The sequence below is a fragment of the Pleurodeles waltl genome, chromosome 5, assembly GCF_031143425.1.
Source record: "Pleurodeles waltl isolate 20211129_DDA chromosome 5, aPleWal1.hap1.20221129, whole genome shotgun sequence".
Lineage (NCBI taxonomy): Eukaryota > Metazoa > Chordata > Amphibia > Caudata > Salamandridae > Pleurodeles > Pleurodeles waltl.
In genome coordinates this window covers 1752824637-1752841634 of record NC_090444.1, presented here as the reverse complement: position 1 = coordinate 1752841634, position 16998 = coordinate 1752824637, and the positions used below count along the sequence as shown (strand labels likewise).

At 45.2% G+C, this 16998-nt stretch overlaps 1 protein-coding gene across 2 annotated transcripts in view; it reads left to right on the top strand.

The window, feature by feature from the left end:
- Positions 1-16998, top strand: part of TRAM2 (translocation associated membrane protein 2) — a 157668-nt gene that overhangs the window by 90128 nt on the left and 50542 nt on the right. The window lies entirely within an intron of this gene.

The following is a 16998-nucleotide window of genomic DNA, read 5'->3' as shown; positions in this document are numbered from 1 at the left end:
GAAGCTTGACTAAGGTATCCTCTTCAAAATATGCCTTCATTTGATTCCTCTGAGATGATCCCATGATACTTTTATATAATGAAAGGGATTTCAACACCTGTAATACTCAGGCAGGTCTAGCCAAAGGTCAGCTATTGCTACACAGAAGGATGGTTCTGTATATGGTGCCCAAGTCGAGGGGTGGCTAAAGAAGTCGCACATGGGGCAATGTCAACACAAGATGGTGTATGTTTTCTTGCTCTTTTGTGTAGGTCTGTATGTTGGAGTTCCTACACAGTAGTGCAGGCCTCCTGGTTTTGCCATCTTTCTGTCCTGTGGCCAAGTAAGCAAGGTTCATTGTTTCAAATGATGGGTCTGTTTACCACAGTACCTATTTAGTGGCAGCTGATTTGCAGGGTGTGGTCGGCACTGCCCCATCAAGGAAAGGAATAAGAAAAGGGTAGCCTCACAATGAGTAGCTCTGTGCTCAATGATTTGCTGCTTCAGTAAAGCCCAAGGCAGTGTTCTTTTGTTCCCAATCGCCTTTTCTTTTTAGAAGGTGTATTGCACATGTGCTGGGTGCCAGTCTATTTGCCCCTATTCTAAAAGCCTGGGGTGTTACGTTGGTGTGAGAAAGTAGCCTCTTTCTAGCCTTGTTACCCCCACTTTTGGCCTGTTTGTGAGTGTATGTCAAGGTGTTTTCACTGTCTCACTGGGACCTTGCTAGCCAGGAACCCAGTGCTCATAAGTTTGTGACCTATATGTGTGTGTTCCCTGTGTGATGCTTAACTGTCTCACTGAGGCTCTGCTAACCAGAACCTCAGTGGTTATGCTCTCTCTTTACAAATTGTCACTAACAGGCTAGTGACCAATTTCACCAATTCACATTGGCATACTGGAACACCCTTATAATTCCCTAGTATATGGTACTGAGGTACCCAGGGTATTGGGGTTCCAGGAGATCCCTATGGGTTGCAGCATTTCTTTTGCCACCCATAGGGAGCTCTGACAATTCTTACACAGGCCTGCCACTGCAGCCTGAGTGAAATAACGTCCACGTTATTTCACAGCCATTTACCACTGCACTTAAGTAACTTATAAGTCACCTATATGTCTAACCTTTACCTGGTAAAGGTTGGGTGCTAAGTTACTTAGTGTGTGGGCACCCTGGCACTAGCCAAGGTGCCCCCACATTGTTCAGGGCAAATTCCCCGGACTTTGTGAGTGCGGGGACACCATTACACGCGTGCACTATACATAGGTCACTACCTATGTATAGCGTCACAATGGTAACTCCGAACATGGCCATGTAACATGTCTAAGATCATGGAATTGTCATCCCAATGGCATTCTGGCATTGGGGAGACAATTCCATGATCCCCCGGGTCTCTAGCACAGAACCTGGGTACTGCCAAACTGCCTTTCCCAGGGTTTCACTGCAGCTGCTGCCAACCCCTCAGACAGGTTTCTGCCCTCCTGGGGTCCAGCCAGGCTTGGCCCAGGAAGGCAGAACAAAGGACTTCCTCAGAGAGAGGGTGTTACACCCTCTCCCTTTGGAATGAGGTGTCAGGGCTGGGGAGGAGTAGCCTCCCCCAGCCTCTGGAAATGCTTTGATGGGCACAGATGGTGCCCATCTCTGCATAAGCCAGTCTACACCGGTTCAGGGATCCCTCAGCCCTGCTCTGGCGTGAAACTGGACAAAGGAAAGGGGAGTGACCACTCCCCTGACCTGCACCTCCCCTGGGAGGTGCCCAGAGCTCCTCCAGTGTGCTCCAGACCTCTGCCATCTTGGAAACAGAGGTGCTGCTGGCACACTGGACTGCTCGGAGTGGCCAGGGCCAGCAGGTGACGTCAGAGGCTCCTTCTGATAGGCTCTTACCTGTGTTGCTAGCCTATCCTCCTTCCTAAGTAGCCAAACCTCCTTTTCTGGCTATTTAGGGTCTCTGCTTTGGGGAATTCTTTAGATAACGAATGCAAGAGCTCATCAGAGTTCCTCTGCATCTCTCTCTTCACCTTCTGCCAAGGAATCGACCGCTGACTGCTCTGGACGCCTGCAAAACCGCAACAAAGTAGCAAAGACGACTACTGCAACCTTGTATCGCTGATCCAGCCGCCTTCTCGACTGCTTTCCTGGTGGTGCATGCTGTGGGGGTAGTCTGCCTCCTCTCTGCACTAGAAGCTCCGAAGAAATCTCCCATGGGTCGACGGAATCTTCCCCCTGCAACCGCAGGCACCAAAAGACTGCATCACCGGTCCTCTGGGTCCCCTCTCAGCACGACGAGCGTGGTCCCTGGAACTCAGCAACTCTGTCCAACTGACTCCCACAGTCCAGTGACTCTTCAGTCCAAGTTTGGTGGAGGTAAGTCCTTGCCTCCCCACGCCAGACTGCATTGCTGGGTACCGCGTGATTTGCAGCTGCTCCGGCTCCTGTGCACTCTTCCAGGATTTCCTTTGTGCACAGCCAAGCCTGGGTCCCCGACACTCTAACCTGCAGTGCACGACCTCCTGAGTTGTCCTCCGGCGTCGTGGGACCTTCCTTTGTGACTTCGGGTGAGCTCCGGTTCACTCTTCTTCGTAGTGCCTGTTGTTCTGGCACTTCTGCGGGTGCTGCTTGCTTCTCAGTGGGCTCCTTGTCTTGCTGGGTGCCCCCTCTGTCTCCTCAAGCAATTGGCGACATCCTGGTCCCTCCTGGGCCACAGCAGCATCCAAAAACCCTAACCGCGACCCTTGCAGCTAGCAAGGCTTGTTTGCGGTCTTTCTGCACGGAAACACCTCTGCAAGCTTCTTCACGACGTGGGACATCCATCCTCCAAAGGGGGAGTTCCTAGTCCACTTTTTTCTTGCAGAATCCACAGCTTCTACCATCCGGTGGCAGCTTCTTTGCACCCTCAGCTGGCATTTCTTGGGCATCTGCCCACTCACGACTTGAGTGTGACTCTTGGACTTGGTCCCCTTGTTCCACAGGTTCTCTCGTCTGGAAATCCATCGTTGTTGCATTGCTGGTGTTGGTCTTCCTTGCAGAATTCCCCTATCACGACTTCTGTGCTCTCTGGGGAACTAAGGTGCACTTTGCACCCACTTTTCAGGGTCTTGGGGTGGGCTATTTTTCTAACCCTCACTGTTTTCTTACAGTCCCAGCGACCCTCTACAAGCTCACATAGGTTTGGGGTCCATACGTTATTCGCATTCCACTTTTGGAGTATATGGTTTGTGTTGCCCCTATACCTATGTGCTCTCATTGCAATCTATTGTGACTGTACATTGCTTGCATTGCTTTCTATTGCTATTACTGCATATTTTTGGTATTGTGTACATATATCTTGTGATACTTTTGGCATATTGTCATAAAAATAAAGTACCTTTATTTTTAGTATATCTGTGTATTGTGTTTTCTTATGATATTTTGCATATGACACCAGTGGTATAGTAGGAGCTTTACACGTCTCCTAGTTCAGCCTAAGTTGCTCTGCTAAGCTACCCTTTTCTATCAGCCTAAGCTGCTAGACACCTCTTCTACACTAATAAGGGATAACTGGACCTGGTGCAGAGTGTAAGTACCCCTTGGTACCACTACAAACCAGGGCAGCCTCCTACATCGGGAGGGTGTGGCCATGTTTCAGTGCACTTGAATCAGTTTGCCTGGGTGCATTATCTTCTGGAGCACAGGGAGTGGTCTGCAGGTTCAAAGGCAGACTGTATGTTGATGGGGCAGGTTGGGATCAAGAAGAGAGTAGGTAAGCCCTGGATGGGTACAGACATGACCTATCTTACATTTTTATGACACTGCTTGACTCAAAAAAGAAGGGCTGTGGTGGAGTCAATTGAGGAGCCCGCAATTAGTAGTGGAGGACGATCATTGTATTACCTCGCTGCCAAGTTGTGGAACGACCTTCCCCTTCACCTCCAGACCTCACCCTCTCAAATAAAATTCATGAAGGGACTCAAGACCTGGCTGTTCCACAGACAGTGGAAGCCCTCAGTGCCTGGATACCCTCGCGGGTGACTATCCACGCTCTACAAATCCTTTTGGATTGACTGATTGACCAAGGGAAATATGCCCTCAGCCACATTGTTTGGGATTAAATGGAGACATAATTGGGATGCAGTAGAAGCGTCACAGTCTTATGACCCAGTGCCACTACACCTGCTGAAGACCTGCCAATTCAAGATGCTGATCCATGCCAACAAAGTCATCCTTGATCAAGGACCAGCATACATCACATGCTGCATGAAGTTCCACACCAACCCTCCAAACACCTGCCTTCCTCTCACTCACTCATACCTGAACAGGCCTTTGTAGGCATGGATCAGCATCTTGAATTGGCATGTCTTCTGGATGCGAAGCCAGTGGAGCTTCTTGAGGTGGGGGTGATGTGGGTCCGTATGGGGAGATCGAGGATGAGTCTGGCAGTTGCATTCTGTGTGGTCTACAGTCTCTTCAGGAGGGGATTGGTAATCCCTACGCATAGTGTGTTGCCTTGGTCTAGCTGGCTGGTGACTTGAGTGACAGTTTATCTGATGTTGGCAGTGAGCCATTTGAAGATTTTCTGGAGCATGCAAAGCGTGAGGAAGCAGGCGGATGCAACTGCGTTGATCTGGTTCTCATGATGTTTGCTGTCCAGGATGATTGCAAGGTTGCGGGCCGGTCTGACGGTGTCGGTGAAGGTCCTAGTTTAGAGGGCCACCAGGAGCCTTTCCACAGGGAGGTGCTGTGCTTAAAGATCAGTACCTCCATTTTGTCAGTGTTGAGTTTAAGGCAGTTGTCTTTTCATCTAGTCTGCAACGGTCATGCACTTGTGGAAGTTGACTCTAATGGTCTGAAGGGTCTTTTTGGTTGCACTGGGCATAATTTGTCCAAATTGTGGCAAGTTTGTGTTTGAGAGCCTAGACTAGTGCTCTTATAAAGTGGTGGGTAGGAAGTGTGAGAGACAAAATGCTCAAAGTTTACACTGGGTGATGCTACTAGTTACTTTGCTGGTCCCTTGAGGAGTTTTGTGAGACTTCAGTTTTATGTGTAATGGAATGCAGCAGTCGGTACAGAGGTTCTCTTAAGTCTTGGTTGAACGGTTTGAGGGAGGCAGGAGAAGAGATGTGCCTAGATAGGCTCCATTAAACCAACGCTGATGTAACTTGTAAAAAGAGAGTTTTGTACTTTTTAATGTGCTGGGGCTGTGAGTAACACAGTTGGGACCATGAGGGATAGACTGTATTCAAGCCATCCATAATAGTCCCGTGTATCTATACAGTAGGAGTTTCTAGGTGCTTTATACTGTTCAGCCAGCTTGATGAGTGGCAGGTTTCTTGTATTGGTTGCATGATCTCTTAGCATTGAGTGGATTGGATTAGGAGGGCTGAAGGTGTGGAAATCTCACTGTTGTGTAGTTCTTTTTTCTGGTTGAGGGATTCAGTGATCTGGGTGTCCTGTGGGTCCAGTCTATGGTGAAGAAGCAATCCCTGACCCATCCTGGTTAGAGGCTGGGGACAGATATCTCATCGGAATCAGTATAAGTGTACATCTAGTACATGCTCAGCACTTGATCACATTGAGCCGTGGTAAATCTCTTTTTTAGCAGTCCACTGATTTTCTTGTAAGTCACCTCATTCTTGTGTCTTGGAGCACACATTGCCCGCCTGCTCCCACTGCCCCTGCCCCCATTTACATTCTATCCCAATTTTTGCATATAAGCTAACTGGAGCATGCAGTGATTTGCTGAGGGTCACACATTGTGGATAGGGGTGGATTGTAATATCACTCTGGCCTTGATGAAACCAAACCTCCTTCCGCCATATAGTGTTATAATCTGTGAAGTGTATATTTGTTCCCCTTCTGTTCTCCTGTTTTATATTGTCACCAACGCCTTACTGTTTTCTGCTTTTAGGAAAAGCTTCACTTGCAGTTATTTTTTCTGCATGGCACAAAGCTGTTCATTCATACAACGACCTCTGAAGTGAGCTGTTTCAGGTCCTCCTGCTTGCATGCTGCTGGTGTTTGGATTAGCTTTAGCTGATTAAAGTTCAGAACCATAACTGTGAAATTAGTTGACCATAGATACATGGCTAGCATAGTGAGATGTTAATGGAATTAAATGTTCTCCTTATTCACGTCACATCGCAGCGTTTTGGCAGTTCTTTAGGTAGCCTCCGCCGCCGCACTCTCCCTACACATAAACCTTGTTTAGTTTGTTTCCATGAAAGGAATTAAAAGCCAGAAACAACCTGTGCAGACCAATCCCCGGGCAGCTGTTCATGTCAATCAAAAACTGTTCCACTTGAATGGGAAAGCTTTGGCCAAGACTGCAGACGGGATGCACACAGCATATTCTGAAGCATGACTGCATGTCTGTATGCACTGTAGATATAAAAGGTCTCTCCGGTGACAGTCATTGACTCTCCTTGAAAGTTGAAATGGTGTTAAGGTTATTTTATTTAACATTTGTGTGTAGCACTTAACCACTTTACAAATAATATGGGTGCTTTATATGACAACAACTCGTACAATATAATATAGTCAGTGCAAGGTCAACGTTCACAACATAAGAATGGGTGAATTGAGAGGGGATAAGGACGGTGAGGATACCTTTGCGGGTGATAGTGCCCTTTACAAATACACATAACTGTGTAGATGAAGGGTGTAGTGCATTGCAAAATGAACAAGGAACGGACAGCGTAGAAGGACTAACCTTATAACCTGTTCTAACTATAACCCCTTCTGTGCCCAGGACGTAATGGTTACGTCCTGAGGCACAGTGCTCGTGTGTCCAGGACGTAACCATTACGTCCTGGGCACAGAGCCCAGAGGGAGCGCTAGCCCTCTGTGGGGTTCCCCCACCACTCCCCCAAGGCAGGGATGGAAGGGGAAGCCCTTCCCCTTCCACCCCCGACCTACCCCCCATTATTTTAGGCCCTATTGTTATTAGGCCGATCTGCCCCCAGGGGAGGCAGAAACCTCTAGGCGCCAGGGCAAAAAAATGTTTTTTTTTTTTTTTAGAGATGGGGAGCGACTCATTAGGCAAGGGTCTCTCCTCTGGGGGGCAACTTGTATTTAGACCATTTCTGCCCCCCCTTGGGGGCAGATCGGCGGATTTTGGGTCAAACCACTAGACACCAGTGATCTTTTTTTTTTTTGCGCCAATGTCACGCAAGGGGAGCGACCCCGTAGGGAAGGGTCGCTTCCCAAGAAGGCAGGGGGCAAATTTATTTTAGGCCATTTCTGCTCCCCCCTTGGGGCAGATCGGCCTATTGTTATTAGGCCGATCTGCCCCCAGGGGGGCAGAAACCGCTAGGCGCCAGGGCAATTTTTTTTTGTGTATTTTTTTGTTTTTGTTTGTTTGGTTTTTTTAGAGATGGGGAGCGACCCTGAGGGGCAAATTATATTTAGACCATTTCTGCGCCCCTTGAGGGCAGATCGGCAGATTTTAGGCCAATCTGCCCCCGAAGGGGGCAGAAACAACTAGGCACCGGGGATCTTTTTTTTTTGGCGCCAATGTCACGCAAGGGGAGCGACCCCGTAGGCAAGGGTCGCTCCCGGGGGGGCGGTTTGTGGGGTGGGGGGCAAATTTATTTTAGGCCATTTCTGGCCCCCCCGGGGAGGCTGAGCTAGAGGCCAAAATCCACAGGTAGGCACTTTGCAACAAACACCTCTGTTTTCTGTGAAAAAATGTTGTGTCAACGTTGTTTTGGGCCACTTGCTTTTGTGGGCGCTAGGCCTACACACACAAGTGAGGTACCATTTTTATCGGGAGACTTGGAGGAACGCTGGGTGGAAGGAAATTTGTGGCTCCTTTTAGATTCCAGAACTTTCTGTCACCGAAATGAGAGGAAAAAGTGTTTTTTTGGGTCAAATTTTGAGGTCTGCAAAGGGTTCTCGGTAACAGAACCTGGTCAGAGCCCCACAAGTCACCCCATCTTGGATTCCCCTAGGTGTCTGGTTTTCAAAAATGCGCTGGTTTGCTAGGTTTCCCCAGGTGCCGGCTGAGCTAGAGGCCAAAATCCACAGGTAGGCACTTTGCAAAAAACACCTCTGTTTTCTGTGAAAAAACGTGATGTGTCCACGTTGTGTTTTGAGCCATTTCCTTTCGTGGGCGCTAGGCCTACCCACACAAGTGAGGTACCATTTTTATCGGGAGACTTGGGGGAACACAGAATAGCAAAACAAGTGTTATTGCCCCTTGTCTATCTCTAAATTTTTGTCCTTCCAAATGTAAGGCAGTGTGTAAAAAAGACGTCTACTTGAGAAATGCCCTGTAATTCACATGCTAGTATGGGCACCCCGGAATTCAGAGGTGTGCAAATAACCACTGCTTCTCAAGACCTTATCTTGTGGCCATTTTGGAAATACATAGGTTTTCTTGATACCTATTTTTCACTTTTTATATTTCAGCAAATGAATTGCTGTATACCCGGTATAGAATAAAAACCCATTGCAAGGTGCAGCTCATTTATTGGCTCTGGGTACCTAGAGTTCTTGATGAACCTACAAGCCCTATATATCCCCGCAACCAGAAGAGTCCAGCTGACGTAACGGTATATTGCTTTCAAAAATCTGACTTCGCAGGAAAAAGTTACAGAGTAAAACGTGGAGCAAAATGGTTGTTTTTTTCACCTCAATTTCAATTTTTTTTTAATTTCAGCTGTTATTTTCTGTAGGAAACACTTGTAGGATGTACACAAATGACCCCTTGCTGAATTCAGAATTTTGTCTACTTTTCGGAAATGTTTAGCTGTCTGAGATCCAGCATTGGTTTCTCACCCATTTTGGTCACTAACTGGAAGGAGGCTGAAAGCACAAAAAATTGTAAAAATGGGGTATGTCCCAGTAAAATGTCAAAATTGTTTTGAAAAATTGGGTTTTCCAATTCAAGTCTGCCTGTTCCTGAAAGCTGGGAAGATGGTGATCTTGCCACCGCAAACCCTTTGTTGATGCCATTTTCAGGGAAAAAACCACGAGCTGCCTTCTGCAGCCCTTTTTTCCAGTTTTTTAAAAAAAAACACAATTTTCACTGTATTTTGGCTAATTTCTTGGTCTCCTTCAGGGGAACCCACAAAGTCTGGGTACCTCTAGAATCCCTAGGATGTTGGAAAAAAGGACGCAAATTCGGCATGGATAGCTTATGTGAACAAAAAGTTATGAGGGCCTATGCGCGAACTGCCCCAAATAGCTAAAAAAAGGCTTTGCACATGAGGGGGAAAAGGCCTGGCAGCGAAGGGGTTAAGGTGCTGCGAATGTTCAGGTGCCATTTAGTAGTGGCTCAGGGCTAGAACGTAGAATGACGTGTCCAGCAGAAGAGGGCTAGTGATTCTGCGTTAGATCCTGAAAAGGAGGATTTGCGGATGCTACAGGAATTATTGTAATAAGAGCCTCTTTATTAGGTCTGCTTGGAAAGAGTTCAGAAAAGTGTCTGTCATACAGAGTGACTGTTGTTGAGACGGAGAAATCCTAACCCTTACTAGAAGAGCCCTTTTTACTTCTAACTATCTTTTGCTCCCAGAAAAAAATAGGAGGCAGGAAAGGTTGATTGGGTGAGATGCTGTGCTTTGTAAGTTGTGTGCCCTAGTGTGAATTTAATTCTTGCCACAACTAAAAGCCAGTGTGAATGAATTGAGGGTAGCAGTGCTGTTAGTTGAAATGTCGTACAGGTTAATAATTAAAACGTCGAAAGCCTTTCTACATTTAGGGTGTACCTACTCTGCTTGATCTCTTGTTTTGACCGTAAGGGAATCTTGTGCGGTGTGGGTGTTGTGGGTGTTTGTGGAGTGGGCCAAGCTTACACAAATGCTTTCAAGTGCCCGTCACTGTAGAGGCTTTTCATATTTATTTAAGGGGGCTTGTACCTTGCACTGGGACTGGCTGTATGACACAAGGCGTGGGTGTGTATGTGGAGGAAGCTTGCATGGAATCTGCCGTGCTGGAGCCTTTTGTGTGTAAGGGAAGTGAGTACTCTTCAGGCACATATTTTATGGTATATGGTGTTAGTTGTCAAACTTTACCGTTTTCTGCCCGACTATGAAGCTTGAACACCCCGTTACACTATACAGAAGTCAGTACCTGTGGAAGCACGAGACTCAATGCCCTTATTTGCAAGCATGAGCATAACTTCGTGCACTGATGGATGGCTTGTTGTAATACCCTGGTGGCTCAAAAACATTGGCTTGCGATGTCAAAAATCACCCCTTTTGGTTTGTTATTTTCCTCTGCAGTTTTGTAGCCAACATGAATTACCGTCCATGTATCCGCTTTAAATTTCCTCCACAAGTGTTCTTCCTGTATTTAAATGCCATATTTATCATCAGTGGTTTCCACTTTCTATATAATAGTTTCAGTTTATAAAACTGAACCCTTGGAAATCTGTGATCTTGGTAGTTAGAGCTCAAGGTGAAACGTGGCCAATGGAAACCTTGCACACACGCTGAGCTTATGTCCATTTTCTTTATCTCTGCATTACAAGTCAAGGCTTAATCCACCCATCCTAGTGAGATGCAGTTTTGCTTTCCTGATCTTTTCCCCAAAGGATCATGGTAGTCGCAGCACATGCGCCATTGAGGCTAGATTATGCTAAAGGATCTGACTTGGAGTTGCTCTTCTTATATTGATGGAAAAGGTTGGCTACCGACCATAGCGTCCAGATCTTCGCTCCAGCAGCAATGCTGGGAGCATATTTCTGCGAGGTGGCACTCCCCGCAGGGGTTGCCAGTAAAGCAAACCATTATGTTCTAAGCTTGTTGTATGGTCTGCAAAAGACTCTCATAACGTCAACAAGGTGATACTTTGTGATTCAGTGCAGCCACTGTATAAATCTTTTTCCACTTTCACACAGCCTAAGATCTTGCTGAGCTTGATTTTTCACCTTTATTGTCTTTGCGTAAAACATTTTGAACATTTAGGTGCCCTACTTAGACTGACACTACTTGTGTTTACATTGAGTTTTGACGAGGATACTCCTATTTCATGTAAAACATTTAGTTGCGTCATTCTCTTAATGGCCAATGGAACATAAAGTGCCTGCCATGGGTTCACTGGTAATGGCTGCCTGCACAATGCCAATTCCCTCCTTATATTTCAATTTAAAAGGCCTGCAAAGAGTTGCAGAAAGCATTATAAGAGATCCATCATACCCACTTTGTGTGGTCATCAAGGTTAAGATTGTCCAGTAAGATCTTTCTTCCAGTCTCTCCTTGCTCCTAGTTCCAAGAAGAAAAATATTGAATATTGGGTGGGGGCTCAGGATTGAGGAATAGTCTGCTGTTTTAAAGGATCATACTACCACAATAATTTCAAAACTGAAAAGAAAAACTCCACTAGATCTGTTCTTATTCGTAATCCCCTCTATGAACTCAATTGTCAACACAAAGCACACAGAAGTGCTGATTTAGTCTATTATATCACATTGGCTAACACACTGCAGTTAGGGGCACACATTCGTGTTCACAGACTGCTACATGTATGTTAATTTACATCCCTGGCGCTACCAGTTTGTTACCTTCAGCACATCCATCCTGTTGTGTATCCAGCATCCAGCATTCAGTACTGTTGATGGGACAATCAGAAGGATCAGGAACATACATGTTTTCCAGTTCGGGCTTTACACTTCTGGAGAGATCACATTTTTAAATAAGACAGTTTTGCAGGATAAATCCTGTGAACAGCCTCTATTTTACAAGTTATCGACTTAAGTTTAGTATGACTGCCATTCACGTGATTTCCCTTTTGGCCAAGTTACAGGCGGACCCCAGGTCCCCACAAAAAGGAATCTGTAAATTTTGCCACATTTAGACGCCCATTTGGTTTTAAAAAGAGATTTAAAAAATAAGACTGATCTGCACTTTTTGGATCTGTGTTTGGTGGGATGAAGATAACTGTTGCACATTTCGGCTGCTACCCTCTAATCAACCGCAGCTACTTAGCTGTTTGAGTGGAGGGGTGCCTCCTTTTGAAGAGTAGTTTTAACTCTAATTTTCTGCTTTGCATTGCACCCGCCGTATTGGCGGTTAGCGTTCTAGCTGTGCTTTTGGCAGCTATTTAAGTTGCATGTCAGTGTGGACGCACACGCCGCTGGCGCTAAAGGCCCACCTAAGACATGCCGGTCTGCGCCTGTCCATGCCTGGGGGGTGCCAGGGCCCAGGATTCCTGGCCGCTTGACATCAGTCCCCCTGAAGTACTCTTGAACTTGACGCCATCAGCAATGAATAAGTGTCCTCATGTATTAGATCTTCAAGGGTGCAGATTGGCTGCGAAAAGTGAGTTTTGCACTGTGACCACTCTGGGTTCGAGTAGGGAGGTAAGTGTCATATCCCAATGTATGCTGTCTGCCTAATTTGTCTAAAAAACTGTAGGTCTCTAGTTAAACACAAATTAGAAATCAAGGAATTCCTGAAGGAGTAGTTGCCAGATGCTGTCGTTTTGACAGAGACCTGGTGGAATACTGTACTTTGCTATAGGGAGACAGGATAGGCTTTCTCCTAGAGGGGGAGGAATTGCAATTATTTTTAAACAAGCTCTGCAATGCTGCTCCTCGCATTGCTTTATTAAATGGTATTAAGTGGCTTTGTTTTCCCTTGCTCTCACAAAGAATTGTTCAGTTTCAGGGATCCTGCTCTACCTTCCTCCTGGACCGGTAGGTAAATTCTGTATATCTTTTGCAGATACGTGGACCCCTTTGGTTCTCACTACACCAGCTCTTTAGTCGTAGGGGACTTCAATATGCCTTTTGATGACTTAAGAGTGTACGGCAGCAGCAGCTGTGCTAGCAGATCTAGAGGGTCTACAGCTCCACCAGTTTGTTTCTGTTCATACGCATAGGCTTGGGCATATTTTAGATCCTGTCTTTTCTAATGTGACCCAGATAGTGCCTGGGCTCCCAAATGCAATAAGTATGGTCAGATAATCTGGCTATTCTGTTCTCAGTCTTTTATTCAAAACCAACTGGGTCTCATCCCCAGACTGTGCAAGTACGCCAGTCGGCAAAGTGACTGCTTCTAGTTTTACTCTGGCTCTAAAGGATAGCAGACCTAGTTTGGCTGGTTGTGTTGAAGGAGATAACCTCCTTCTGGAAGATTGGATCGTTGGTGCCTTAGATCAAACTGCCCTTCTGACTCAACGGTCCTTTCAGAGACAGAAACCATCTGCTGAAGGGGAATGGTTTAATGAGGAAGTCATGGGGATGAAAAAGAATTGTAAGCTGCTTCAACGCCTTTGACTGAGGGCGTATGATCCAGACAGTAAAGCAAACTGTGGTTGCGCATAAGCAATGTCAGGGACGCATCATGCAGGTTCGTCTACATTATTAGTCTAATAAAATTGTAAACTCTCTTACATCTTTGTGTCGAGTGTCCTCAACCACCATACCATCAGAAGAGGGCTGTAATACCCTCTCTCTGTTTTTTTTCAGACAAAGTGGCAAGGATTTTTGACTTTTCCAATGGAGGTCAGAGAATTTGCCTGATTGTATTGGAGGAAATGTCTACTTTGCTGATGTCTTTCAAATCTGGCTGTCCGCTAGATCCAGTTTCACCCTCTATTCTGTAATGTGGAATGGAAACTGTGTTGCGGTGGTCCATGAGCTACTGGAAAGTTCCCTAGCTGTGGGAAAGGTTCAGAAGAAGTGGAAGAAGGCGATGGTAGTCCCCTTGCTTAAAAAGCTATTGCTGGATCGGAGTAACCCAGTTTCTTTGTTGCCATTGCTGGCCTAAGGTATCAACAAACGTGAATCGACAGCTCTCCCGGTTCATCAAGACTAATAATCTTCTTCGTAGGACACCGTCAGGGTTTCACCCGTTCTACTGCACGGAGTTGGTCCTGCTGTTCGACTCGGAATCCATTTGTGAAATCTTGGATGCAGGAGATGCAGGCGCTCTCTCACGGTTAGATCTTGATGTGCTGTTCAGTACAGTATCGCACAATTTGGTCATCAAGTATCTGTGAAGATGCAGTGTTGGACACATAGCCCTAAGCAGTAGTCTTCAAACTTTTAATGCTGCAACCCTTCCCCCCCTCACACCACCACTATGAAATTGGCAATGTTTAAATATGTCTACACTTATTTCAACTTTACAGTTACATTGTCAGTGTATTAAAAATGCAGTCAAATACATGATGCCAAGCACAGTGTTCTGGTCAGGCAGGCCTTACTAATGTGTAAAAATATCCACAGCGTGATTATTAGAAGGGGTGGGGGTTTTGAAGAGTATTTGGAGTACATTCTCTTTTGACACGTACTCCCAGCTTGGATATAAATTACAAAACATATTAGTAATGGCCCAGTACAGGGTGGTTTGCTGCTACAATGTTTTTTTTTTTTTTTAGCTCAAAATAAAGCCTTTTTATTAGCATATTGCTTCTTTTGGTTGGAGCCTGTACCACTGCAATGCATTATTATATCTAGGAGTGTCAGTCTCGTATGATGCGTCTTCAGCTAGTGCAGAGTCTTACTTAATCTTCCGAAGCGTATCTCCATGGGATCCACACTTACCAAGTTACATTGGCTTTAGGCGGAGTGGAGGATTGTGTTTAAGGCATTATGCTACTGTTACAAAGCTTTGACAAACAGTGGCCCTCGGTGTATATACAGCCTTTCAACCAACCCTATACTCCTTTGAGGAATCTTTGTTCCTTGGGCTGAGTAGGGTGTTTATACTAAGAGTAAGAATGATTTGGCGAAATGGCAGCTCCTTTAGTTTCTTTCCGTCAAAACTTTGGAAGTCTCTGCCTGTATCGGTTCTCAGGTCCCTTCGGAATTCCTTTTTAGAAAGAGATTGAAAACCTGACTGTTCAGACATAATTTATCTGTGCCAAGTGTGTATTACACTAGAGCCTGGAGTCTAGCGCTTGGGTACCTCTTTTCGAAGTAGCCATGGGCTTTATAAGTTTAATTCTTGTTCTTCTTTTTCTTGTTGTTCTTGTTTTTCTTCTTCTTCCTTTTTTCCTGTGGTGTTTTTTCTTTGTGTTTTTTATTTTTCTCTGTTTTTTATGTTTGTGTTTTTTTTCTGTGCTTTTTTTTTGTGTTATTTTTTTGTTTTGTCGTTTTTTTTTTTTCTTTGTTTTTTTTTCTTTGTTTTTTTTTCTTTGTTTTTTTTTTCTTTGTGTTTTTTTTTCTTTGTGTTTTTTTTTTCTTTGTTTTTTTTTTCTTTGTGTTTTTCTTTGTGTTTTTCTTTGTGTTTTTCTTTGTGTGTTTTTTTCTTTGTGTTTTTTTTTTTCTTTGTGTTTTTTTGTCTTGTAGTTCTTGTTCTTCTTTTTCTCCGTCTTGCATTCCCAGTTCTCGTCTCTAAGAGGGCCAATGAAATCCCAGTGAGGTTGTCTGTGCCCCTTGACCAAAAAGCAACAAAAAGTATTACTGCAATTCTTAATTAGCTGGCTATTTAATCTGATTCTTTACTACTCTGTCCAGTTACTCGGGTTGCTCAGTCTGGTGTAGCATTGCCTTTAAGGTCAAGCCTACAAGACAGCACATGCTGTCTGGTTTCAAAAGACCTATTGTGGGCTTACCTACAACTTACAGGATGGTACAACCAGCCACTAGCTTACCATTGTTAGGCTTTCTTATTGCTCTTATTTGCTTTCTTCTTATTTGAGGGGTTTCTTTGTCCCACGATGTCCATCCCCTGGATCATAGCCTTTTATCATTTCAGATTGGTTTGCTTCTATCCTTCCACTGCTCACTTCTAGGTAACTTTCTGTTCTTTTGGATGGCCCACTATCTGAGACCCCCACATGTTTTCGAGCGGTCTCCTCTCCCTGTGTGCTCCCCAAAGTGCCCCCCACGCTTCATGTTTCTCTGTTGTGTAATTCTCCTTTTCACGCTATGTCTGCTCACCCTTTTGAGCTTCTCCTCTGCTTCTCCTTGTATTGCTGTCTCTTTGGTGTTCTTCTTGCTCTCTAGCTTGCTTCTCTCCCCGCCCTCCCTGCACTCAGTGTTCTTCTTTGTGTATCTCTTTATGTTGGCTTCTCCACACTGCCCACTTGTTGCGCTCTCCCTTGTGCAAAGCTTTTCCCCTCCACTCCCACCCCTGCTCACCCCCCACCCCCCATTGGCGAATCCATTTGCAAATCAAGGCAGTTTTGGACATGTAAAGACATGATGTATATATTTTTGCAAGGTCTGGGAGAGTGCATGCATTTGTGCTTGTTGTAGGCATTGTTTGTGGTAATATCAGGGAAATCAACAGTAATAAGCAGCCGAAAAGACCATAAATGTTGCTCACACGGCAAAGTAACCCAGCCACCACTTATCTTGTCATACTAGCCCTTCTGGTACTCACGGATTCCCCGATAAGTCAGTCTGACCCTGCCCCCTCTCCTGTGGTCTACCTATTTTTATTTATTTAATTTGAGCGTACACACATTAAAAGGTCCATATATATTTATTTACCGATCCCAGTGTCAGTCTTGAATGTGACTTTAGAGGGGTCTGTTTAAAGTAGGCAGATTAGTATTCACCTAAATGTGGAAGGAGTCAGAAGGGCGATAAATGTGTGGAGGAAAGACAATGCTCCAGTAGCCAGTGGTCTACCAGTCTTTTAAAATCGATCTGTTCTATTCTACAAAGGGAGTGACCCCTTTGTTTTCTTTAACCCTAAAAATAGCCATGATACCCAACTCTTGGAAGAGATCAGTTCTATGTTGTTTTTAGTTCTAGCCTGCAAGCGCTCTGACTTTTAATCTATCTGTGGCCTTTTAACCACGCCCACCACACACCCATCACTTTCACTTGTTTAAGACCTTTCCTTTAAAAAATACTTTAGCATTGATAAACGCTTTACGTTTGTCTCTCCTTGGGCAATTTGGTTACCGTCTTGGACATACCCTGTTACATGGATAACTGCACGATTGCCGATACGTTTGACTGCGAGCAAACTTCTTTTTCCTTTTGTATGTCTCCTTTGCACTCATGCTCAAAGCGGCCATGGCGCTTTGAATTGGCTTACTTATATCAACTTTTTACTTTTAATTTTCAATTAAAGTGGCAAGAAAAGTCCAGTTAGGAATTTGCAGCGTTAACAGCTCTAACTCAAGCAAACGCGAGACCC